The sequence below is a fragment of the Anomalospiza imberbis genome, chromosome 1 (assembly GCF_031753505.1).
Source record: "Anomalospiza imberbis isolate Cuckoo-Finch-1a 21T00152 chromosome 1, ASM3175350v1, whole genome shotgun sequence".
Classification (NCBI taxonomy): domain Eukaryota; kingdom Metazoa; phylum Chordata; class Aves; order Passeriformes; family Viduidae; genus Anomalospiza; species Anomalospiza imberbis.
Window position 1 is genome coordinate 140,972,909 of NC_089681.1, and position 26,431 is coordinate 140,999,339.

General features: G+C 36.2%; 1 long non-coding RNA gene across 1 annotated transcript in view; it reads left to right on the forward strand.

Moving 5' to 3' along the window:
• Nucleotides 1-360: 360 nt before the first annotated feature.
• The window catches only part of LOC137484716 (uncharacterized), a 64,796-nt gene continuing 38,725 nt past the window's right edge, over nucleotides 361-26,431 (forward strand). Inside the window, exons 1-2 of the long non-coding RNA XR_011005003.1 lie at nucleotides 361-801; nucleotides 12,051-12,169. This is a non-coding gene — a long non-coding RNA (uncharacterized lncRNA). The remainder of the gene's footprint in view (nucleotides 802-12,050; nucleotides 12,170-26,431) is intronic.

The following is a 26,431-nucleotide window of genomic DNA, read 5'->3' on the forward strand; positions in this document are numbered from 1 at the left end:
ATAGAACTGGCTAGGGTACAGTGAAAATGATGCTAAAGAACCAAGAAGATTAATTATGTTTTAAAGCCAGTAGAAATAATATCACTTAAAACCTATTTTTCTGCAGTACAGGATGGCATCTTCTGAATGAGGCTTGAGAGCAGAACATATTCTCTCTGTCTCCCTGGTGCCTCGTGGAGACCCCTTTTCCAGCACCTATGTCTAACCCCTAAGATTTTTCTGGCATTGCAGCAGCTTTTCTCAGCATTTGTGGAGGAGATGGAACGTGGCAACTCTGTGTGTGCAGGGTAGACCTGTTCTGGGGAAAGCAGCTTGCTTGCTTGCTTGTTCTTGTGCAAGAATCAGACAATATAGTTCTTTTTTTCTTTTTTTTTTTTTTTTTTTTCTCTTGATATTTCAGCACTGGACTTAAGTTTTCTGATTTTTAGTTTTGTTCCTTTGAATTATTAAACAAAGGAAAAGTACACACACTGTTAGAAACACCTCTGGGACACACCAGCTATGGCCTTCTCTTTTTGCATTTCCTTTTGCCCTTGCTCAGGTATTCTAAAAAGGATTTTCTTCACTCCCCATGACAGCTCACTCCAGAGAGTGCAGTCTTTCTTCTACAGGCAGGGCCAGTGAGAACAGCCAGGCTCAAAGTCATGAGCTAAATAAAGTATCAGTATTTTTCACCAAAGAAGGAAGAGGGGAAATTGATACAGCCTTTGGGGTGCAGTAACTGCTGAACAAAACTCTATGAAGAGACTGCCTTGCTTGAGATCTCTGGGCAATTCCTGCTGTTTTCTGGTGAGCAAGTAGGTAATAATTTATAATGCAATAAGAAAGTACTGCATGTTCTTTAACTGCATCTCCCTTGTAAATAGCAAGTGAGAAACTGCTGGAATAAAACTAATATTGTTAAAAACAAACAAACAAACCTAAAAAACATTACAAACTATTTAAAAAATCAATTATATGGGATAAAAATGAAAATCACAAACAATTTATCTGTTAGAACAACTAAAGTGTTCTAAGAAAGAGAAAAATCATTATTTCAATGTGGTCAAAGCCTTTTTTTTTTTAGGCAAAAGAGCTAAACATTGTGCTAAATGGAAACTTAACAAAGTGTTTTCACTTTCAGTTTCTAATATATGATGTGGAGTAAGCAAAAGAAAGGAATGCTATATTGATAAAAATCAATACAGGTATGAATGTAAACATAAGCAAAACACATTCAAGTGGACAAATGAATATAATTGCTGCTCTAGATGCTGGAGAGGTTACTGTTGATTTATGCAGACAGGACCCTGTACGACACAAGGTACCACAAACAGCTTTTCAGGTGATGATTTCTTCAAAGGTAAAATCAAATGTCAAAACTTCTGCTAACCTACCTCAATCTGTGAAATCACACGTCACAAAATGAAGACCTAATTATAGTGTTTTCTATTGAAAGTTTGACAGCTAACATACAGTAGAGTTAAATACCAAAAAGAAAGTCTTTATTTTACAAGTACAGATGAAAATTTAATGGGTGTTTGCATCCTAATTCACTGCTACTCTGGATAATGGAGCAGATGACTTCAACACACCTCTATGTCAGTCAAGTATGCCTGCAAACTAAGTGTGTGTGCAGCCCCTTAGCACTGCAGCCATATCACAGGGCATAGAGAAAGGGTGCAGTACCATGCCAAATGGCACTGTTGATTAAAGCTCTGCTAGATCCCAAAAGCAACATTATGGTGCTCTCTGAAACATGACTTCTTAGGTGTTTTGCATTTGTAATCGATAATTCTATTTTAGATATAATTGGACTCCTCAAGAGATCCAGAGAATAGCTGGATAAAAAACCCTCTTCACATAATTTTATAGGTGTTATAATCATTATTGTGGAAGGTTTGAAAGAAGGGGATGAAAACTTGCTCTTCCACTTGGTATCTTTCCTCTCAGTGGCCTTCAAAGCTGTCAAAATGCTGAAGATAATATAAGATTCAACTGGAGCAGTGAGGTCGTTCTGCCACCAACTCCTTGCATGTAGGGCAGTAAACACATATCACATAAAAATATCCATAAACTCCTCAGGTTCATATCTGAAAAAAGCCCAGTAAATAAACAGCTCTCCTAGAGGCCAATAGGATGCTAGAATAACCTCAACTGGTTCATCTTTGGGGAAAAACACCAGGTGTATTTTAGGTAGTTAGATTGACATGGCATCTAGCCATTTTGAGCTGTCTTTATTCTGCAGCTTTCCCAAGAATCTATCACTGTGCTCAAGATCCACATGCTTTAAACATTTTACACAGTTGACTTTACAAGGTGGACTATGTTTCCACACAATGAGTTTTTTAACTTCTGATGATAAATCTTATGGACAAGGCGAGCGAAGGGTCAAAGTAACCAGTTTCAGTTAATCTACATGAAAATAGGGATACTGAATATGGGTTTTATAGATTATAAACCTTATGCACAGAGAAATGAACCTTGTTATATATAAAGACATATGGATTTGAAAGTTTTTTTTACTGTTATTTATTCTGGTTTATTTTTATTCTGGAAAGCCATTTACTCTTGGCTTTCCTAGAAAATATATCAGTATAGGAATAAGAAGTATGAGCCAAGACAGAAGAGGCTTTACAAAAACAGAACACATGAAATCTGAGAAATCAGTAATTATATGAACAATAGGTGTTATTATAAGCAGGAAACTTCAGAAACATGTTTAAAAAGGTACATTGTAAATATTATTTTAAATGTTCTTGGATAAAAACATTGTCTTCTATATTTTTAGAACTTTGTAGAAGAAAAGCAAATAAACAGGATTTTAAAAACATATTGTATAGCTGTGACTCATGGGAAGGTGGACAAATCACTGCAGTATAAAACAAATGCCAGAAATATAAGATAAAGTATTCAGATAGGTGACAAATCCATGTTTCATAGTTGGTAAGACAGAGCTGGAATGCTGGGTGAGCAGGAAAGATAGTCTTTTAAAATATGATGGATTTAGAAAGTGACTGGATATGAAAAACAGAGCTAGAATTTGCAAATAATTGTTGCCAGCTTGGATGACCAGAGGGAAAAAATTTCTTACAATGGGAGAATAAGATCTAGAGGTAAAGAGGACATATAAAGGAATAGTGGTTTTGGAAACAAATTCTTTGATGAATGGTATAAATATTTGATTTTTGAGTCACATTTAAAAAGTCCTTTCTTAAGAACAGAAAAAGTGCAATAGACTGACAGCTACAACTTACTACTTTTACCTCTCATTTGAGACTAAAATGAAAATCTATCAGATGAATGATTTTTTTAATCTCTTCATAACAGACTGAAACTTTTCTAATCATATTCTGCAATAAAACAAAATCTATTTTAACAGATGTTTCAGAGGAAAAGAGATTATTAAGCAAACGTCAGGTCAAATAAAATTATGTGGAATGTCACATGAATGTGGGAAAATGTTACTTTTCTTATTTTTAGTTCCATTTACATTCTCAGAAAATAATTTTTTTTTCTGTTGTCTCAGTCAACAGCAACCCCTTAGCTGGCCCAAGGATTCTGACCTCCGTGTTCAGTGCTGTGGCAGTAGCAGAGTTTATTGCTGCAAAGGACAGGGTCGCAGAGATTCTGGGGGGCAGAGTGGTTTTAGGACACCAAAAATAGCTGGGACGTAGGGTTGGAAGGACAGAGAGGTTTCAGAATAAGTGATTCAAGGAGCCTGGATGTAAAAGAAACAAGGGGAAACAAAGTCTGTGAGAAGAAGGGACTTGGGCATTATGTTCAGGCTTATAAGATGTTTGGGTCTCTCTGAGTCCCAAAAGGTCTCAAACTATGCTCTTCTTTCCAATTTCTTATGCACTTCACTTGGTCTCTCTGGAATTCTCATTTCCCAGCTGCCCCATCAGAGCAAAGTCAGCTTTTTCCCAGCAAAAGCCACACAGCTGCCAGTTTTGCACATGTCTAAGGCAGAGAAACCATGAGTGTAGCCAAAGTGACTTTTGAAAATACTTAAATTCTTCAGAATGCATCCCTAGGGGGATTTCTTTTGCATTGAAAGATTTAGGATTAGGGTTTAAAATTAATCAGTTAATGATTCATTTAAATTATTTTCGTTCATTCATCCACTTCAGCAGGTTTTACCAATTATCAGGGAAAGTAATGGTTCCTTACAGTTAAAGGTGAGTGTTATTTCTGATTTTCTCCCTAACCACATGGGTTTCCTTGATAATGACTGATTGCAGCAGGGAAGAACATGAGAATCTCTGTGCAAAATGCAGTTATGATTATCTTCTGCCCTACTTTGCACTGAAGTAATTAAATATTAGCAAGACTGTGATGCACTTCTAACGTAGTATAAAGACAAAATATTACCTTGTAAAAACTTGTGTTGAAGTTTGCTAACAATTCACACATCTGAAAGGCATTTCAACTCACAAAATAAAGAGTAAACACTATCCCTGTGGCATTTAAAAATTATTTACTTACACTGCAAGAATTTAAAAATTGTATATGGTGTGAAGTGACAACACGTTCTGTCCTGTGCTTCTACACCTGATAGGATGGCAGACCCAGACTGGATTGACAGAAAAATGCCACATCGCAGGTCATGTGTGGAAATGGTAATTGGGGCAAGCAAACACTAAAAAGATAAATTCCAAATTCCAACTAATTTCAAAATACATGTAAATCTGGTTTTTATCTTTAACTACTAAAAGTATTAAATTGACAATACGTGGTGTAAGTTAATAATAAGAAGAATAACAGAAGGCTAAAACCAAATCTAATATTACCGCCTTTCTGGCTGACACAAGCAGATTTTTCTCACTATGTTCTTATAATTCTGTTTCTACTTTTCCCTAGAACACAAAAATCAGGAAAGGCATAAAAATGTAATAAGCCTATTTCATCCTTCCTGCTGCATAAGCTGTGTAGGGTCGATCCAGCCTGACAGCCTGTTTTTTTCAGCCAGTATTTATTCCCTTTTATTTAGGATTCTGAAATGACTTCTCAAATCAACATTGGATGAATTTTCTTCATTTTCTTCTTTTTCAGTGTAGAGATAAAATCTGTTAGCAAGAGATTTGTGGGTGACCCACAAGTCACACCATTGATTAAAGTGGGAAAATCTAAGTATCCTCACTGTTCACATGCTTGAAAATGGTAAAACCCCACTGACCACAGACATTTAAATAACATATTTTTTGTTTCCAATTCCATTGAAACCTGGAATTGCCTCTGAATATAGAACTCCCAATAAAAGAAAAGACCTGCCAGAAGAAAACTGGTATTTTTTAACACAAATTTAATTTTTTTATTTTCTAAACTGTACTTGTGCAGATTGAAATAGCACCACTGGTATTTGTACCTAGATGTTCTTAGACCTACAATTCCCCAGTCTTCCAGTTAAGCTAAATGTCCTGATGAAGTACAGCTGTAGGGGAAACAACACTTCTAAATATCAGTTCTATATATATCATAAAATTATTTGGGGCAATATTTCAGTAGTTTTACTCCTTTTACATCACACGATTCATTCTTCTTTTCAGTCTTGTTCTATGAGAATGTGTGTATTTTAGTTTCTAAGGATGAGGAATCAGTTATGAAGGCCTCCCCCCAAAAAAGGTGAAGGTGGCACAATTAGATGAAAACACAGATCAAAAGACAGCAAATCCTCCATTCTCCTTGAATAATTGTGGCTGTAAAATGGCCTAAATATGAAAATTTATTTCTAGCTGAATTAACTGGGCTTTTTGAACTTATTGTTAATACCTAGAAATCTTAATTAATAGTTGGAAATTATGGCATATAATAGGTAGCATTTTCTTAAAGAAAAAGAATACGCTTACAGTCTCTGAGACAAAACTTAATATCTTTCCTCACATATCTGCTGTGTCCCTTAGCTCCCTGAGAACCCTGACCGTGATGTGGGGAGCACAGTGTGTGTCCACCTTACAAGAAGATGATGAGAGTGCTGTTGTCACCCTTAAGTGATTACCAGCTGCTGCTATCAAATCAAAAATGGCTGGAAAAATTGAAAGGGACATAAGAAAGTAATCCCTTCAAATTGCCACAATATTTACTGGAAAGAGAGGCTTTCAGGGGAAATCAAGCATGTAATCCTGTAAGCCTTCTGCTCAGTCATAGCATGAGCACACAGAGGCACCTATCGAAATATGGTAATGATCACAGTTTCCTGCAGCCCAGGAAACAAATGAAAATAATGAAAACTTTTTAAAAATAGGGAGAAATTCACTAGTCAAGTCTTTTGCATGAGCTCAGAACAATTGTTGTTATTCATAACTAAAAGAAGTTAGCTCTATAATTTTGGGTTTTATGTAAATTAGTTTAGAACTGAGATGGCAAAAAAATCCCACCCAAAAAACACACAGTTATAGAAATAGTCACAGCATTACCATGCTGCATAATATAAAAAACATCCATTTTATGGCTGCACAATTTCCTCCTTATAATGCTGTGTGCCAGCAGTAACAAATATGAAAGCAGATCGATTTAAAGTTCAAGTTAAGTTGCATGAGTTTCCCATGGTGAAGCAATTATTCCCTCAGAGGCTCTCATTTTCTTTATCACACCATGAATTCCTCAGGAAACAAATGTGCAGTTTCTACCATGTGGATACTTGTATTGCAACAAAAAACCTCAGAAACAGTATTTAAGGATAGACATTTTTCTCTCTGTGGAGGCTTCCTAAATTTGAAATTTGACCTCTCTACAGTCAAAAGCATTTACTCTTGGCAAAATCATGTTCCTATTAATCTAATCTAAGCCATCCTTTTCCCTTTAAACTCAGAACTTATTTATTTCTCAATAATATAAACTTTTTGGTAACGGCCTGGGGTGAATATAATAACTCTACATATATTGGGGTGCACTGAAGTGGTATCACCAATATTTTATACATCTAAGAGCTGGAAATCAACATCATTCCTGAACCTTTGCATTATTCTCTGCCGCATCCCTCTGAAATGCATGGGAAAAATTGATTTCAAACCTGTCAACAGGTTGAAAATCCATCTTCTCCCTTGCAGCACTCAGGTCTTTGGACCTTCAATCTCCAGCTGAAGCCTTCCTGAAGCCACAGCTGGGAGTATAACCTGCACCTGTTTTTTTCCTGTCTCTCATTAGGGGGCAGAGCTCTGCAGATCTGCTCTGCCATTCCACAGCAGGAATACTCTGCCGAGAAAAAATCCTTACTTAAACCCATCAATTCCAGTTGCCATTCTTGTGGGTATTACACTGTGGGGTTTGGTGAGGAAAAAAAAAAAAAAAAAAGGGAAAAAAGAGAGAAAAAGAGAGGAAGAAAAAAGAGAGAAAAAAATATAAGACTGGATCAGAGAATTTTACAGTGCAAATGCACATCGCATAAAAATGATAATGGTTTTATTTCCAGTTTGATAAAGATATCCTTGAACATCTTCAGTGGACAAGAAGAATCACAATAAAACTTCTGGTTAAAAGAAACTAATAATTGTAATATTGTAATAATATTACAATAATAAAATTAATTCATTTAAGTTCACCATTTCTTTGTTTTTCTGCTAAATATTATTTATTTCCTTTTCTGTCTCTTTTTTCATTTGGTTGATGAAAATGCCAGAAAACTCATCTGATCAATAAATAGAAAACTACATTAAGACCCAAATTCTAGTTTCATTCTCACATTCATTAGACATGATATGAATGCATGCTTTAGAGATCTGATTTGCATTAATCCCTTCTTTCTATAAATTTCTCTATAAATTTCTATATGTAGCTGGGCTGTTGTTTTTCCTTGTGGCAAAAGTAATAAATACCATTTCTGCATAGTGTTTCCTAATGGCTTAGTCAAGACTTCTGAAGGCAATAAGTTGGTATGCAACACTAGACTCAAGGGCTCATGTGGAATTTGGGCATGTGACCATGAGTGCTGGGTGCTGCAGGGTAACCTTTCTGCCAGCCATCTACGCTAAGAGACAAGAGCGGCTGAGGAGTGGGAGAAGGACTCTACTGTCAAATAAAGATAATTTTTTAATCCACTTTTTACATTAAAATTATGTGCATGCACACACACACAAATATATACACACACATAGACCAATTGATTAATTTTCCAATTTTTGTATGCTATTTTGAGTCATGGTTGCCTATAGAAAAGAAAACCAAATGAAGTTCTGAATAAAGATGCAGAGGAAGAATTATCACACCCGACAGAGTTGCAGCAAAAGAGTCAGGATCTGGGAAAAGACTGAGATTTTACTGTGAAATGTGGCTCAGTGTGAGTACAAGAACAGGATGAGAGAGCAGGGGACACTGTGGAGTCAAGAGGGAGAGAAGCACAATGAGGCAGAGCTGCAGAAGGTTGTGAAGGAGAGAAGAAGTTCAAACCCAACACAGCAAAAGATAGGGTCAACCCAATAAAGATATTGTCACACTAAAGTCTAATTACATCCCCAGTATTATTTTAATTACTTCAGCAGAAATATCACAGGTAGTATGCCCATTTCATCACCACTTAAATAATTTCTAAAACCAGAAATTGTTATATGTCTGTCACTGAAATCAGTGTTTGCTGATGAATAATTTCTGCTTTATCCGTGCAAGCATCACCTACTTCTCAGCTTTGGAATTAGGACTAATATGTGTATACAATTTTCTACGGTAGGAAAAAATAACATTTTCTTTCTCTTCAGAAAGAAAATAAGTTATTTCCACACTTTCCATGTAAAGGAAATTTTAAAAAATAATTCAGGAAAGCAAATATTTCAACTTGTTTGCATGGAAATGAAATTCAACATCTTGCTGCTCCCTGGGGCAATTCCCTGCTGCACATGAGCAGCATCCCCAGGAGCTGCAGGTGAATGATGGGGCTCAGCTGCAGGCACTAGGAAGGTTTGCCATATCTGATCTGCAGGTCATAAGTAGCCTGAAACTATGTTTCTTTGAAATCTGAACTCCCAGCCAAACTCTGCTTTGGTGAAAGCCATTTCCATCAAAATGAATCTATTTCCATGCAATACTTCAGTTTTGACAAAGCATCATTCTCCACATAGAAGTTCACTGCAAAAATCCTGACAGGTTTTTTGCAGAAGACTGAGCTGTATAAGAGCAGATATCTGTGTTTGCATCTGGTTTTCATAAGGGAACTTACATTTTGACATTTTCCTGATACTTACTGGAAAAAAAAAAAAAAACAATCTTCCAGGAATGTTATTTTTTCTTTTAAAAGAATATTCATCAGCCCTCTTACACCAAAAGTATAATGGTGGACAGCTAGGTCTTTAATATGCACTAAATGATAATTTTATTGCGAATGTAAATAATAAGAGACAAGAGGATAAAAGAGCATGTGTGTCATTTTGAGGTACAGCTGAAACTACAGCTTATCAGCAATTTGATAACTGGTCAGCCAGCAGTACTCACTAGTTCATGACTATTATCTACATGTTTTCCCATTTATTACATGCCAGCTGAGGCCAATTTTCAGCTGGGAACTATAGCAGCTTTCTCTGTGGAACATAAAGGAATGTCACTTTAAATTTCTTTGCAGCATGACAGAAATGTCAGCTTCATGCTGGAAACATGCAGTGATACACATTTCTTCTGACCTGAACACATTGCATCAATTCATGCTCATGAAAATGTCATTTTAGACTTTTTTTTTTTTTTTTTTGCTTTTTAACTGATTTCCAACCTAAAAAAATATCCTTTTCTAGCTACATCACTCATCACAGTGAAAATGTAACACTGACCTATCACACAGTATTCTGAAAGCTTTAAAGATTTTATATTTTTGATATTATTATTTACCATTGAATAAATTTTGATAGATGAGACAATAAAGAGAAGGAAGGAAGGAAGGAAGGAAGGAAGGAAGGAAGGAAGGAAGGAAGGAAGGAAGGAAGGAAGGAAGGAAGGAAGGAAGGAAGGAAGGAAGGAAGGAAGGAAGGAAGGAAGGAAGGAAGGAAGGAAGGAAGGAAGGAAGGAAGGAAGGAAGGAAGGAAGGAAGGAAGGAAGGAAGGAAGGAAGGAAGGAAGGAAGGAAGGAAGGAAGGAAGGAAGGAAGGAAGGAAGGAAGGAAGGAAGGAAGGAAGGAAGGAAGGAAGGAAGGAAGGAAGGAAGGAAGGAAGGAAGGAAGGAAGGAAGGAAGGAAGGAAGGAAGGAAGGAAGGAAGGAAGGAAGGAAGGAAGGAAGGAAGGAAGGAAGGAAGGAAGGAAGGAAGGAAGGAAGGAAGGAAGGAAGGAAGGAAGGAAGGAAGGAAGGAAGGAAGGAAGGAAGGAAGGAAGGAAGGAAGGAAGGAAGGAAGGAAGGAAGGAAGGAAGGAAGGAAGGAAGGAAGGAAGGAAGGAAGGAAGGAAGGAAGGAAGGAAGGAAGGAAGGAAGGAAGGAAGGAAGGAAGGAAGGAAGGAAGGAAGGAAGGAAGGAAGGAAGGAAGGAAGGAAGGAAGGAAGGAAGGAAGGAAGGAAGGAAGGAAGGAAGGAAGGAAGGAAGGAAGGAAGGAAGGAAGGAAGGAAGGAAGGAAGGAAGGAAGGAAGGAAGGAAGGAAGGAAGGAAGGAAGGAAGGAAGGAAGGAAGGAAGGAAGGAAGGAAGGAAGGAAGGAAGGAAGGAAGGAAGGAAGGAAGGAAGGAAGGAAGGAAGGAAGGAAGGAAGGAAGGAAGGAAGGAAGGAAGGAAGGAAGGAAGGAAGGAAGGAAGGAAGGAAGGAAGGAAGGAAGGTTTTCTGTGCTCTTCACAAGCTTCATCAACAATTCTGTACTTTTGCAGTCTGTTTTCTCCTCAGTCTATATAATCACGCATTGTATATGATCAAACATTATTCCTGTTTATCTTATTTTTGTCCATTGGCATAATAATGACAGAGTAATAAAATATTTGTGATACCTGATCTTTTAATAAGTGTTTCTGGAACAATTTTCATATTCTTCCATCATCATCAGCCACTGTTTTGAGAGAAGTTAAACTTGATAAAGAACTAAAAATCTAGTCTTATAATAAAACATCCAGCTCTAAGCTGTTGGAAAGAAACACAAAAGGTCACATTTCATCAGGCTTTAATTTTCCATTCTCATTTTCAAAGAGACTCATCTCTGTATTCTTCACAGAAGTATAAAGCCCTCCCTACCTCTGATAATCCTTTTATGCTTTCACATTAATATAACGGAGTACAGAGAATTAATTATTAAGTACTGCTTATAAGTGCTGTAAATATACACTATGTTACAAAACTTAAGATAAGTAGTGGCTCCATTCCTAATGAGCTTACTATAATTAAATTCATTGTTGAATCCACATATAAAATGTAGCCAGGAGTCAAACCACATGGGAGAAACCTTTAAGCCAGGTAGAGACACAGATGCGAATCTAACTTGTTCCTGGGTTATGAAAATTAATAGCAATTGTAGACTGGTTAACTATTGACTCACATAATTCACTGAGCTTTTTGTCAAGTATCAATAAAATGTGGAAGTTGCACGTTATGCATACATTTTTCAGGGGAGCTGGAAAACTGACCTGAGATGTCTGACGGTCCATAATCTCTGTAAAGTATGAGGTTATTCTTCTTTCAGATGAATGTGTTGGATATTAAAAGTACATAATGGCATGCTTAACATTGTAGGCACATTTTTTCAAATCAAGATTCATTTTACCTTCAAAGGTAAAATGAAAAAAATCCCCTTCCCTGCCTACATGACAACCTCACAGCTGTGCTGTAGTTGTGTTTTTCTTTGTCTGAAAAGTGGCATCCTTCTAGGAATCAGTTTATAAATTAACTGTGTGTCTTCTGGGACTGTTTATACTTATAGGTAGAAGGTATAGAAGATCAAGAACAAAATAACCAGAATAAAAAAAAAAAAAAAAAAAAAAAAGAAAAAAGAAAAATCTGTAATGCTGAGTCTTGGTCGCAAACTGATATTTAAGAATTTACTAGGTACAGTAATGTGTATACCCCTTAAATACCCAGTAAATATTAATAATTTAATTTTTTTTCAACACTAAAAGGAGAAAAAAATATGTCTCTTATTCTCAAATCCAAATTAACCTGTTCTCAAATATAACCTCTCATACTGCCTTTTAGTCTGGCAATCATTCCATGTCAATCTCACATATGGGAAGACTTTCATCATGGACAGATGAACAACTTCCCAGGAAGGAATCCAGTCTCTTCTCTACATCATACCCATGAGGTTGCTTGAGGTAAAAAGCTGTGATGGGAGCTATCTCTGATTTCATTATATGAGCAGAGCTGATTTGTTTATAAATAATTTAACTTCCTTTGGTGCTCCACTCACTCCACTTGGGGTAACAGACTTTCTTCCTTAAATATCTGCTTTTGGGTGTTTGGGGTTAAAGATGAAGGCACACAACCCTTTTCACAGTAGAAGGAAGGAAATGGGGCCATCTCTGTGATGAGTTTCTTTTCCTATCCCAAGTGTTTAGATCACCTGGTGGGGTGGTTTAGCATGGCAAACCAAACAGCCACACCCCATAGCTGCACTGCTGGCTCACTCTATGGACAACCTCGGGGTTGGACAGATAAGGGCAGGCAAGGTGAGAATTTTTAATCACAAATGACAGCTGTCTTGATATAAATCAGCACAGTAGAGAGAAAAGACTTTGTACACATACACGATCCACTTTATTAGTCATTATGCATCAGCCAAAGACAAAAGACTTTGTACACATACACTATCCACTTTATTAGGCATTATGCATCAGCCAAAGTGCCAGGGGAAAAAATCCTAATTGTTGATTTCAGCAGTAAAGCTTAGCAACATATTGATTTTTGAAGGCTAACCTTGAAAATAAAGGAATATATTGTCTTACTCTCAATATTGCTCATATAATTTCTGCAGGAACCATGCAGCATTTTTATTTCTAGTGGATTATCTCTAATGGGAGAATCTCTTGATTCCTAGTGTTAAATACAAATTCATACATTTCTTGTTTATTCGCAGCATATGTTCCTTGGCTATAATACATGACACACACTGTGTGTTGCTTCCAAAAAACAGATGCTACAAGGAAGCCAAAAAGCATGAATATATCTTTAAAGTTAAAAATATCCAGAATAGTAGAAAAATACTAACAGAATAATGCCAGATGCAGAATCAAAATATCTATAATTTTCTCTAACAGTGCCAATTGAAAAGCATTTATGTAATGAACTGTGATATAAAGACGGACCCAACTTTAAGAAGTCTTTATTTTCAGCTAAGTGTGTTTTAAACCACTTCACTTTAGGATTTTGTATGTTGACTGTGCACTAATATTTAATTCCTCATATTCCTTATTTCTTCAGGAATTTACATTGTAATAAGCTTTAAATCCAATTCACTAATTTAAAATAACTATCCTGACATATTTAGACTTAGATTTTTGCAGTTATTATGAGGAATTGTTTTCTGAGAGCAGATACTTTTGTGTCAAATACTTTCCTGTGTTAACATTAATGTTGTCATTACCTAAATTTCACTAGCATCGATGTGGATCTCCTTGAATGCTTGTTTGTAATTGTTTTGCCTTCAACATAGAACTTGTTCTGCCATTCTAGTAGTTATAATTTATCTGGACTGCCATGCCTTCTCACAGTGACAGACAAACTGGTGGGGTCAGTGACACTTTGACTACTGTTAACCAGCAGAAGTGTAATATAAACTGGATGTTTTTCCTTTATTAGAGATGGGCCAGAATAAACCAATGGTCACATTTGCATCATTTTTAACTTCTTTCAAGATGAATAAGAGCGAAAAGTACTTATGTTTTCATTTTTTCATGAACTGATTGATTAGCTGGAGGAGGTGTAAGATTCCTAAGAAATGGTCCATCCAGCTTCTCTTGATTCATCAAATCATGACAGGCTTTTTCAAATGAAAGCAGAGACAGTTCATCTCTTTGGGTAAGAGATCTTCATGTAAACTTGACAGGGAGTATCGTCACAGTTCCTCTCTGAAAGCTTAGATGAATTATAGTATCTGACACTTCACAAAAGCTTTCTTTATAGACTTAGAGATTTTTTTTTCTAGATTCTAGTTATTCAGCCTGATTTGAAGAAATTTTCTGTGTGAAAAGGAGAGTGGAAAAAAGTTTTGTGTCTTCTTTTTTGAAAAAAAATAAAAAGTTGCTGTTAAATCTGTTGTGAGCTGTTTCAAATGCTGTTACAGCCAGAAGTCAGTTTTTTATCAGAGATGTTTCTTCCTGTTCATACTTTAGCTGACATATTTACTCCCTGTGTGTATTGAGCACATATCGGACACTTCTAACTAATGGAACTCCATTGTGGCTCCTGTAGATATGGAATGTGAGTACCATTCCTCAGTCAGGAGTGGAAGGCTCCAAGCATGGGAGTCATGGGAAGGATGTAATGATTTTCTGTATTCTTAAATGAGTGGCATCACTGTCCAGCTTCCATGAGATAAAATACTAAGACCTGCTTCAAAATTAAAGGATTTTTTCAAATACAAATTATTTCCTTCTATATTGTTCATTATTTTTATAAGGAGCACACTCTGGGAGCTTACATGTGGTACCAGGGGCTCGTTGAGCAGCTCATATCCCTTTGGTGCAGTGCATCACAAGATTAAGCATGAACAGCTGACCATGCATCTATTCACATCCTGAGCACAGGAATCTCACAGGTTTCAAAAAGAGGAGCAAGATTGAGAAGGAATTTCTTATGCTCTGTGAATTTGTGAGAATGGATTTGGTCAAAAAAGAAATCCAATGCAATCTGAGTCAATAGTTGAGGAGTATAGAGGTGAATATAGAATAACAGATTTCTTTTATTTTATTCATTATTCTATTAAGCATTCTACTAAATATTTTCAGTTCTCTAAGACAAAAGAAACAAAAAAAAATAATTAGTAAATAATGTAACAGATTTCAAGATCAAAAGCCCTTAATATCTCAAATTCTGAAATTCTTTTTAGTGGAAAACAAAATGAACTCATGGGCAGCCCAAAACACTGGAATTATCCTTCTAAATATCCAGTTAATGCATGTGTTAAAAAATAATCTACTGTGGGAAAAATGTAAGCATGATTAAACTAGATGATGCAATTCATTTTTCATACTCATCAATAAGCATATTTTTATAACCTGTTTATTATATGCAATATATAAACTTTCCTGAAGATAAATGAAATTTGCACTTTACATATATAGGTGTAAGTAAAAATGATACATTTCCCATTATATGAGCTAGGACTTGAATCTTTAAACTTGTGAAGAAAAAAAATAAAATACAGCCCCTTCCCTTTCCAATGTTGCTTACCATATCATATTCTTGTGCAATTTATCCATACATAACATAACGATAAAATTGAACTTTGATTCTTGCAATCACATCATACTTGTTTATTTAAAGGTCAACCATTACTCTTAGAAGTAAACCCATTAAAATATTGTGATGTAAGGATGTAAATTGCAATGTGTCTAAATGTGAAGTTATTACTTAAACGTCAAATGACACTGAATACGTGACTAAAAACTAAATAGGATTCTTCAGTATTCAGCTGGAAAAATCAAGATCAGAGAATGTGTATGATTTTTTTTTTTTTTGAGCAGTCTGATAGATCTGGGTCTGAAAATTTGAAAGCTTCAGGAGATTGTGCTTTAAAAAAAATCTGATATTTTCTGATATTCTGTTTCCTTTTCAAGATACAGACAGTCATCTGAATGTGGACTGGCTTTAACCAGCCATCTCAAAATGATTTATGTAGAAAAATTAAATTAAACAAGGTCAAAGCACCTCAGTGTGAAAAATAACAGTCAGAAAAATATATCTGTACTGTATCAATTTTTAATGTTATCTGATTTTATCCTGATTGCTAAGTGGATATATTCTTCATCCCCATTAAAACAACCTCACTGGAAAAAATGAAAAGGATTACATTCAAAGAGCATGGATATAATTCATGCCCAAAAGCAAATGCAGAAGATAATCAACTGTCTTAGGAAAAAGTCAAGAGGGCTCCTGTCTGAGCTGCAGCAGTGGGTCTGGAAACTGAGTTTGCAAGGGACCCAAAAGAAAGGCAAGCTCCAAGTGGAACAGATGCTGAGACAAGGTACTTAAATGAATGAGGGAATGCAATATCTGTCATCAATGTGTGAGCCAGTAGTGTGTGACCTATTTAGTCTAGTGAAACAATGGCTGAGAGGGGATAATATTGCTGTCTATAAAACCTTCCAGAGAGGGGTTTAAGCTTTGGGAGGAACATCTTCAAGCAAAAGGATATATAGAATCATGGTTGTGAATACATTTAGACTAAAAATACAGGACCAGTCAGGGAGTCAGAGCTCAAAAATGCATCTATTTAGCATTGGATATAAAACATAAGAGGAAGGCCTTACATTACTATAAAAATATTAAGCAAAGAAAACAATTACTTTGCTGTGGAAGAAAAATCTGTCAAACTATCATGCTGAGATCTTTGGGTTTGGGTTTTTTTAAAGTATTTGAATGCCTTATTTTGGCCATTGAAAAGGAGTTGCAATCAGCTGGATAACGTGCTTATCATCATCGACAAAAACATACAGCTTCTGTCTGAAATGAAGGAAGAGCATCAGAATATTTGGTTATTTTTCAAATACCCAGATTTGATAAAATTTACCAGGGCTACTTACATATGGAAATTTTCTCTAATAACTTAGATAGGTGTCTGAGATTGCAAATCCAACCAATCTGATTGTATTTAAAAGTAGGGGTGGTAGTGAGAAAGGAAACCTGGAAAACCAGGGCTATGGGTTTGATTGGCTTACTTTCAGCTCCTGGGAATAGGAAGTGTTACAGAAAATTACAAGCTGTTAACATCACCTAGACCAGTGACAGATCCAATATTTGTAGCTGGTGGGGAGTGCAACAGAAAATATTGTAGTAGAGGTGCGCGTTTGTGTGATTGTGTGTGCTGAGTGTGTATGTGCATGTAAGGCAGCAGAGATCTAAGGGGACAGTAGCAAAGGAAACACATCAGTGAAGGTTTCTGTCTAGGTGATAGCCCTAAGGCAAGACTATTAATTTATTATACTTTAAAAAAAGGTCACTATCTTTTGAAGCTCTCCCTTAAAATGTTCAGGTTGCCATATATCCCTCTCTGTTGAGTTTGGGAGTAAGCCAGCAAAATGTCCATGGACAGACACTGCGCAGGAGCGAGGAAAAGAGTGCCATGGAGCACTTGTTTGTTTTATTTGTCAGCTCAGAAAATCTGCCTCCTTTAATCTCCCTGGAACCAGGAGCATCCAGCTCAGCACTCAAGAAAAAACTAGGTACAGCAGGGTGTCCATCAGTTTAGGTGTTCAGTCCCATGTCTAAGGGGGTACCTCAGAGCTAGTCAGGGAAATTCCCAGTGGGGCTACAGCACAAGTACAGCCTGTGTGGAGCTGAGCTAGCTTCCAAGTGCACCTTCTGCACTAAGCACAAGAGAGAAGTAAGGCTCAGAATGTTTTCACCAAGTGTTATACAGTTCTGGTGGGGATGGACACCATTAGCCCCAAGGTAAGGATCAACCTTGATGGAGATCGTAACAGGAGATGATTAGCTGCCAGCATGTATTTGTCAGGAAAAAGTCACAGAGAGCCAATCTGATTTCATTCTAAAATTAGCATAAAGAACAGGTAAATAAACAACTCATACACATAATGCTAGTAAGATTTCAAACTCTCTTTGTTAAGACCACAAAGTCCAGACAAAACTTACCGGATGTGTGCACAACCACACTGCAAAGCTATTCCTAGTAGCTGCGTACAAATATCTGCTTTGGCATGCGGGCTGTATCACAAATGTTCATCTACACTTCAGCTGATGTAAGTTAGGGTAGTTTAATTAATTGCTCAGATGACATAACTGGTTGTTTCATATGTCATATTAAAATTATCTAGAAAAATTCAAATGCTCTGAGATGATATATATTGCAATTTATCATACAATCACAGAATCATAGAATCATAGAATTATAGAATCATAGAATCATAAATTGGCTTGGGTTGGAAGAGGCCTTAGAGGTCATCTAGTTTAAAGTCCCCTGCTGTGAACAGGGACACTTTTCACTAGACCATTTAAAATGGAAATGTGAATTTTCCATTAACTATAGATAAGAAAATTACTTTCATATGGGATGGAGAATGAATAAACAGCTTACAATGCCACCAAGAGAATTTGTGGCTTGTAGTGTGACCAGAAACTGAACTTAAGCCAATTGAGTCTGACTGTTACAAACATTCAAACTGTATTGACATTTTCAGCAGAGCACCCGAAGTAAAAGCTGATGTTGTACTCAGGGATCCTAAGCCAGAATACTATTCTTAGTTTTGATCACTATATTTTACAAAATAAGTGATCAGATGAGAATAAATGAGATGGAAGTAATAAAGATGCTCAGGTTGTCTAAAGAAATAGAATTCTGCAAGAAAAAATTGAGAAAACCAGGATAACTTAGAATAAAGAAAATAGGATAAAGAATATAGGTAATAAAATATAAAAGATTCATATAAAATACAGAGAAAGAATAAAATTTCTTCATTTATAGAGAGATGGAAAAACATTTTACTTAATGTAGCAAAGACTGAAGTCAAGGTTAAGAATTAAGAAAAATATTCTACAATACAGAAATAGATCACTTTTAAAGTCTCCAAAATACTAAGATTCAAATGACAATTTAAATAGATATTTTTTAAGAGTGAGGAAAATATTTTTTCCCTTGGGACACTGAAGTTGCTAAAGTGCTTTCCAGAACTGTTTACTTATGGAATAGAAAAAGGATATTTTACAGTCAGGTTTGATATACATTTTCAAGTAGAATCATGGTGTTAAAAATCTCAACCATTCTAAGATGGACTTTGGTATATCTATGAAAGACATAGTCTGGCTCTTGACTTGTGTTCAAAACTATACCCCGTTTTCCAAGAAGTTAATCAAAATTGTTTCACAGAACTTGGTTTTGATACTTACTTTCAGTCAGCTTCACCTAATGCCTGTTGAAGACAATCAAAAATTTCATCCTTTGGTCAGGGTTTGTCCAGCTTCCTCAGGTACCTTGCATCTCAAGCAGTTCATTTGGAGTGAGTGTATAAGTGAAAGAGTATAGGACTACTCACTCAAAATGTGAATGGTATCATTTGGCCTGAGGACCACTTCAGGTAATAATTTATATGATGAATGAATATGAAACAAGTGAAAGAGGGTCTTGAGGCTACAGGATTTTAAAAGGATTTGCATGTGTAATGACCATATCCCAGTGAGTTTCAAAGGGACTTCATTGCTTTAAGTGCCTCTGAGAACCCAATGCCACACAAACTGTGAGAGTTCTTCTGTAAGACACAGGGTGTGTGCAGGTCATCCTCCTCTTTCTTTGGGATCTGCAGATATACAAGACCAGCTTAATTCCATTTCCAAAATGTACCAAGTTAATTCAAAGTAATTGCCTTAATACCAGTTCAGAGAGGATTCACATCTCCTAAAACCTTCTATATTGTAGTGGTAAACTGCAAAGACCCCAAAGCTTCCCACAAAGGGATTTGGAGAATTCCAGAGAACTTTAGCAAAATGTTCTGTCTTAAAAGTTGTTCAGAATATCTTCTCATTTTTAAAATTATTTTTCAAGCATATTTCCTAATCTGATTTTTTCCCCCTAACTATGACAACTTATCAGTGATCCCATTATTTGTCTTAATTCCAATAATAAATAGATTTAATTACAAGTTACTTGAAGTCATCTATTTTGACTTAATAAAAATTTCCAGCATTTTTTGTGTTAATTTTAGATTTAAACTGGGAACTACAGAATTCCATCCTCCTACATCACATGTACAAGCAATTTCTTTGTATTTTATTTAAACTCTCCATAGAGATTATGTAGCACTTTTTTCAGGGAGCATCAAACATTATTCTTGATTAGACCTTATTCACTTTGATGGGCCTTATTACTTTGATTTGATATCAACATAACATGGACCCTATGTGTTTTATGGTGTTTTATTTCAGACTTCATGTGATTAAATCTCTTTAACTCGATGCCTTTAGCAACTGAAGTACAATTGATGTGCTACTGGACAGCATCTTCCAGTCCTGCTTCATGCATGAAAAACCCATGTTGTGTGCTCAGATTACTCTGTGATGTGAGCAGATGTGAGGAGAATTAGAAATTCTACTCAAAAGTGCATGCCTTAGCTGAAATAAACAATCGTGGACAAACACTCTAGGAAAGAAAATTCCAAGGTGGCATTTGTTGTTAAATAAAAGAAAAATATGTTTGGAAAACTGTCCAAGGAAAATTAAAAATGAGATTTATGTTTTCATTTGTCCATATATGAAACACATAATTCAGAGTGAAGGGGGCTGTGTTGCAGCATAGAACAATGAGGCCATTTTAAATTGAAAACATGAGTTAGTAATTGCTATAGACATTTAAAAGCTAATGTGTGAATTCTGCACTGTATTATGGAAGAATGTAGCTAATGTTGCGATCCATCAGTGGCTCAAAGACCAAGGGAAGATGAACAATCAGTTGTGACTCCCAGGGGTCAGGAGGCCCAGGGACATTGCAGTGAGTTCAGTGATGGGCCAGGAGAGTGATTAGGTGATTCAGAGATTGTGACATATGAAGAGATGCTGAGCAAACTGTGGCTTCTCAGCTCAAAAAGAAAGGACTCAGGGGGTTTGGTGGATCTTACCAATGCATGTAAATACCTGCCTGGAGCAGGGTAAGAAAAATGGCACAGCCAGACTCTTTTTGGTGCCCAGGAACAGTACAGGCAGGAGTATGGGCACAAGTTAAAATATGGGAAAAAATATTTAATTTTTTTCCATTCAGTGATTTTTTGATTTACTGAGTGCTTAATTTCTTTTTTATGTAAGAGGAAAAATGTTTTCATGTATTTGCATCCTTGCAGAGTACAGTGTGCAGGAATTGTAACTTAAAACACTTAAAAGTGTATTTTCCAAGTAAACTATTTACAATATAGTTCTCTAAGCTAACAGTGCAATGAGTTCTGTCTCTGTGTAAAAGCTGACTCTGTGATGCTTTGAAGTTGAAAGCAGGGAGCTTTCAGTCCTTTTCCCTAATTACCTGTTGCTTTTGAGTTTGCAGTGACTGTAATGTTTCTGAAAACTGTCTTCTACTTGCTGAAAGTAATCTAGATTCTATTGTTTACTTGCATTCATGAGGTTTAATAGTTAGCACTGTAGTCTTCCAGTCGTCAGAGAAATGATTTTTGTAGCTACGGGGGTTTTTTATTTTTTATATTTTTTGTTAGCTTTCTTTTTTAGCAGCCTGTACCTTGCAGCACTATATGAACACTTCTTTTATACTAATACACATCTAAAGTGACTGAAAGATGTTTTTCTTTTTATTTACTATATCCACAAGCTATCATTCTAAACATAACCTCTTGCTCCATGCACTTTTCAGTAGTATTTCTCAAATGTTGTCTGAACAGCCTGTCACAAAGGCCATCAGCAAAGACATCAACAAAAATTTAGAGCTTTTTAATGAGACACTAGGGTACACTGGAATGGACTCTAAAATGTTTAAATGATAACTATTGAATACTACATTTTTTTTTATATACTTCAGGTTTCTAATAAGTCAAGGACAGAAAGAGCACTTGTGCATGTATTTACAATAGCTGATAGAAAAGAGGCTCAGCCCCGACTGAAGTAAATTAATTAGAAACCACATCAATACACTTACAAATATCAGTCCATTAATGCCATTGTGAAAGAAAATGCTTTAAAGCATGACACTGTTGAAGGAGCTTTTTTTTGTTTTACAAAGGTAGTGAAGAATTTGCTAAGATTGGGCAATAAGTTTCAAATAGAAACCTTTTATAAGCATTTTTTTTTTAATTTAGAAAGTTTCATTTTCTATCTTATGTAGATTGATTTAAATATTACCTATTTAGTTATGTTTTAGAATAGCGGACTTGCTTATTGGTATATTCAAAACCATGTGATGCCGGGGAAAATTTACCTTTATTCCACAAAGAAAAGCCTCTGTTTTCACGTACACCCATATTATGAATACAGCCATTTAAAGAGGCACAAGGAGCAGAATTCTCTGCTGGATTTATTAAATAAGACCTCAATTCAGGGGAAAGAAAATGCTAGCTTTTAAGCAGATTCTTTAATGTAAACCTATTCCTAATACATGTTCATTTGGACAATGGGTGGTTCATAAAATAACACCTCAACTATTTTAACAAGACAGTTAATGTCTTATTTTTCATTTTCATGACTGCTACTTGTTTTTTACTCTATGTAAAAATTTAACCTTTCAGAAAATATTACTGTACACAGACTCTACAACTAGGTAAAGTGATCGGCTTGCTCCTGAAAAGGAAATCTCACCAAGATGTGTTCATTGCTGGTTTGAGCTGTAGAAGTGATAAAACCACGCTGTGGTTGCCTGCCTGGCCCTTCTTCCTCTATTCATTGCCTCCTGCTGGTTGTCCTGGAGGTGGAGGATTGCACAAGACCCTGGGAAAGTCGCCGTGGTTTCCTCCTGCCCTTGTGCTGCCAGGCTGGCGAGGCTGGTGCCTGCTGCTGACAAGCACACTGGGAAGGAGCCAGGGAGCCTTCTCAGGTTCTCCACTCCACTGGTGCTCTTGGAGGTCTGGCAAAGAGGGTCTCACCTTGAAAAAAACAAAAGAAGTATTAAATTGTATTTAGTTATTTTAAAAAGTCTTTTTTGTCTTGTATAACTGAAGTTTCAATTAGGGATGGAGCTGATGCAAAATCCAGTACCCAGAACAGAGATCAGGATGAGATTCAAAAGTAAGCATAGATTCTGTGGTAGCAGCTGTTCCTCATATGACCTATGTGAAAAAAATTCTGATCTTTGAGAATAAGAATTGCCACTTTTGACACTCCAATAAAATGCATATAATTTAAAAATTATCAAGCATCAATTCTAGCTCTACCTAAAAGTTGTATCACTGAATCGAGTAGTCTTATGCTTGTTTTCTGATAACACAAACTTATGACTAGACTTTCACATAAATAAAAAAGTAAACCATGTTTATGATGCACTGGATCAGCTCTTATTCAGATGTAAAACAATACCTTGTTTTATAACTTTCAAAAGTCTTATGAAAGTTTATGAGGAGTGAAAATACCAAAATTGGACAAATAAATAATGCAGATCTCATTCCTCTGAGGCAATGAATTTACATTGTAGCTTTAAATTAGAAAGGAACCTTATATTTTAGGTGGTGTGAAAGTATTATAATTTGAATGAAAGTGATAAAAATTTTGTAGGTCTTCTGCCTGTCTGGTCCAACTTGGTTGAGTTTAATTTTAGGAATTAATATTTATAATTTCCTTGGAGATCTTTTGCTGAAAGATGCCATGCAGTAGCAATTAACTATCATTACTGAAATTGTTCTCTTTATGTTTGTCAAATCACATTCTTCTTTGGTTTTTCATTCTGAAATAGCCAGTTTATATGAGGTATACTCAAATTCTTGCCATTAGAAATATAAGAAATATTAAGAAAAAAATTAGAAAAAGATATTAGAAAAAAAATACTAGGAAAAAAATACTAGAAATTTTGTAATCTAAGCCTCCATTAAGAGCTCACTAGAGAAATTATTAAGTATTTACTAAACAGAAAAATCAGGCAATTAGAGATAAGCTACAGTGGTTTTCATCTGTCTCAGAGCAGTTGGAACATGAAGGCATTTGAACTCCAGTGATTGTCTAGCAGATGAAAAAAAGGTGATGCAGAGACAAGGAGGTTCCCTAATTAATCCAGTGGCTGCAGGAACTTTTCAAAGCCAGTGAGATACTGCAGACACTATAAAAGGTATGTTAATTTACCTGTGGATCTCTCTAGTCAGGGTTGTTTTCCTGCACTGGACCTTAGAGGCTGGCATGTTCATGACTCATGGCTATCGTGGCTTAGGTTTAATCACAGTCCAGCTTCTAGATGCTATGTTCCATGAGAATCCAGCAATTAAGCAATGAAAGAGATTGGATTTGGGTCTTACCTGTCTCCTTGGCCCCAAGCTGTCTAAGCTCTAGTACACAAATTATATGAAATCCAAGCTAACAATCAAGCAATAAGGTAGAATATGGTGACTTATAAATAAGCATCAGCAAAACTCCTGAGGGAAACATTACCTGTTAATAGCTATCAGATATAATGTTTTAAGAAAGAGAAGTTTAACATTGCTGAACAGAATAATTCAAATGTTACCATAATTTGCCCTCTGGTGGAGATGTGTCACAAATTATATGAAATTTTATGAATTTGCACAATTTTCCCTCACACTCTCATGTCATTTAATGGATGGAATGGATGATGATTACTTAATGAGCAGCTACTCAAGTTTTTCTTTTCCCCTGTTTGGCCCAAGGATTTATTTACTATGGGAAAGTTAAATCTGCTCAAAAGGTAGAATAATTAATTATTCATGGTCTCTCACTCTCCAAAGAAGTATCTGAATGCTTTACAGACATAGGGTTTGGCACAATCTGGTCAGGTTTTTAATACCCTGCCTACTTAAAGATGGTCTTGAGAAGAAGAATTCTCTGGAAAAAATACACTGTATTACTTTAAATTTGACATGACCATGCACCTGGCTTGGGACAACTGCAGACACTCCTGCAGGATGGATGGAGAAGTGATTGAGAGCAGCCTGTGGAAAAGGGCTTGAGGGTGATGAAAAGTTCAACAAGAGCCAGTGCTGTGGGCACAGCAAGGCAATGGAATCTGGGCTGCATCAAAAGGAGCCCAGTCAGAAGGGCAAGGAAGGGAATTCTGCCCCTCTGCTCTGCTCTGGTGAGATCCCACCTGGAATAGGGCATCCAGCTCTGGTGCCGCCAAAACAATGATGACATGGAACTGTTGGAGCAAGTCCAGAGGAGGCCACCAAGTTGATAAGGGGACTGGAGTATCTCCCTTGTGAAATCAAACTGGGAAAGTTGTTCAACCTGGAGAAGAGAAGGTTGTGTGGAGACCACCTAGCAACCTTCCAATGTCTGAAGGAACCTGCAAGGAGGTTGGAGAGGGACTCTTTGTCAAGAACTGTAATGGTAAGACAAGGAGGAATTACTTCAAGATGAAAGACAGTAGATTTAGATTAGATCTTGGGAAGCAATTCTTTACTGTGAGGGTGGTGGTGGAATAGTTTGCCTAGAGAAGCCTCATCCCTGGAAGTGTTCAAGGCCAGGTTGGATGGAGCTTTGAGCAGCCTGGTCTAGTGAGAGCTGTTGCTTCCCAAGGCAAGGAAAAGAGAGTGCACAAATTTTCACTTTTCATAGTGAAATCTGTAAAAGTAAAAAAATCTTGAAAAGGTGAAACACATGAAGGCATTCCCTTGACAAAAAGATTCTCAGTGAATGAAGAAAGTGTCAGGAAGATTTAAAAAAAAAGGAAATGCAATCAGTCTTCCTATTGATTTATATTTATCATTATCTAATTCTTTATATAATCTAAATTTAAATCCATCTAACATCTACTGCTATAATTTCCATCTACTGGAAATTAAAATCCGGTTGTTTATCTCATGCTGAATTATGCTATTTACAGATACTTCATGTATGATTAATTAGAAATTTCAATTGCATGAGCTAGGTAGATTCATTAATAATGCACATGATGGAGCCCACTAATCCCAGCCCACAGCTTTTAATGACCTCAAACTCCCTCGCTGTGTATGTGCAGATATTTTGCTTCCAAAGAGCATGGTTTTTACCTCACTTCCTACTCAACATTGCAACTGGCTACTCAATTCCTAATTATTATTAGGAGTCAGTTTCCTCTGAGGGAAATATGCAACAAAGCAAAAGCTACCAATTGCACGTGGCTCATTAAAGTCACACTAGTTTCAATATTTGAGAGGATACTTCAAGACCATAAATAACTCATTAAACTAGCCACATCATCTTCTTCCTCTCATGTGCATGTAACAATATATTTATTCTTGTGCCTTAGCCACCATCAAAGCACAGTCATTAAATTAACTTCTTCATACTGATTTATTGAGAACTAAAATCATGGACATAAATTAAAATAGCCCTAACCTAGAAGGAAAAACTTATTTGTGAAAAAAAAATTAAAGGATTAACAAAAATACCTTATTTAAGTTGCACAAGTTCTCTTCAATAAATACCAGGTTTGATCACAGAATGGTTGGGGTCAGAAGGCACCTCTGGGGATCATTTATTGAACACCCAAGGTGAAGGAATGACCATGTATTTCTAAATCCACCACTTGACTGAACATCTTGGTAGTTAGTGCACAGAGACAAAAAATAGCAAAAACTTTAAATTCAGCAATCTTCAACTTCTGTGGAAGCCCAAAGTTAGAGAAGTTTCCCAAGACAGGCTGTAAGAAACATGTTTAAAACCAAGATTCCAGATGCCATTGTGAAGACTGTCTGTAGAAATAAGCAGAAAATGTTGAAAAGGATCACACAGTTGATGTGTATGTAGTTATTCTTTGATATTCAGAATCACAGAAT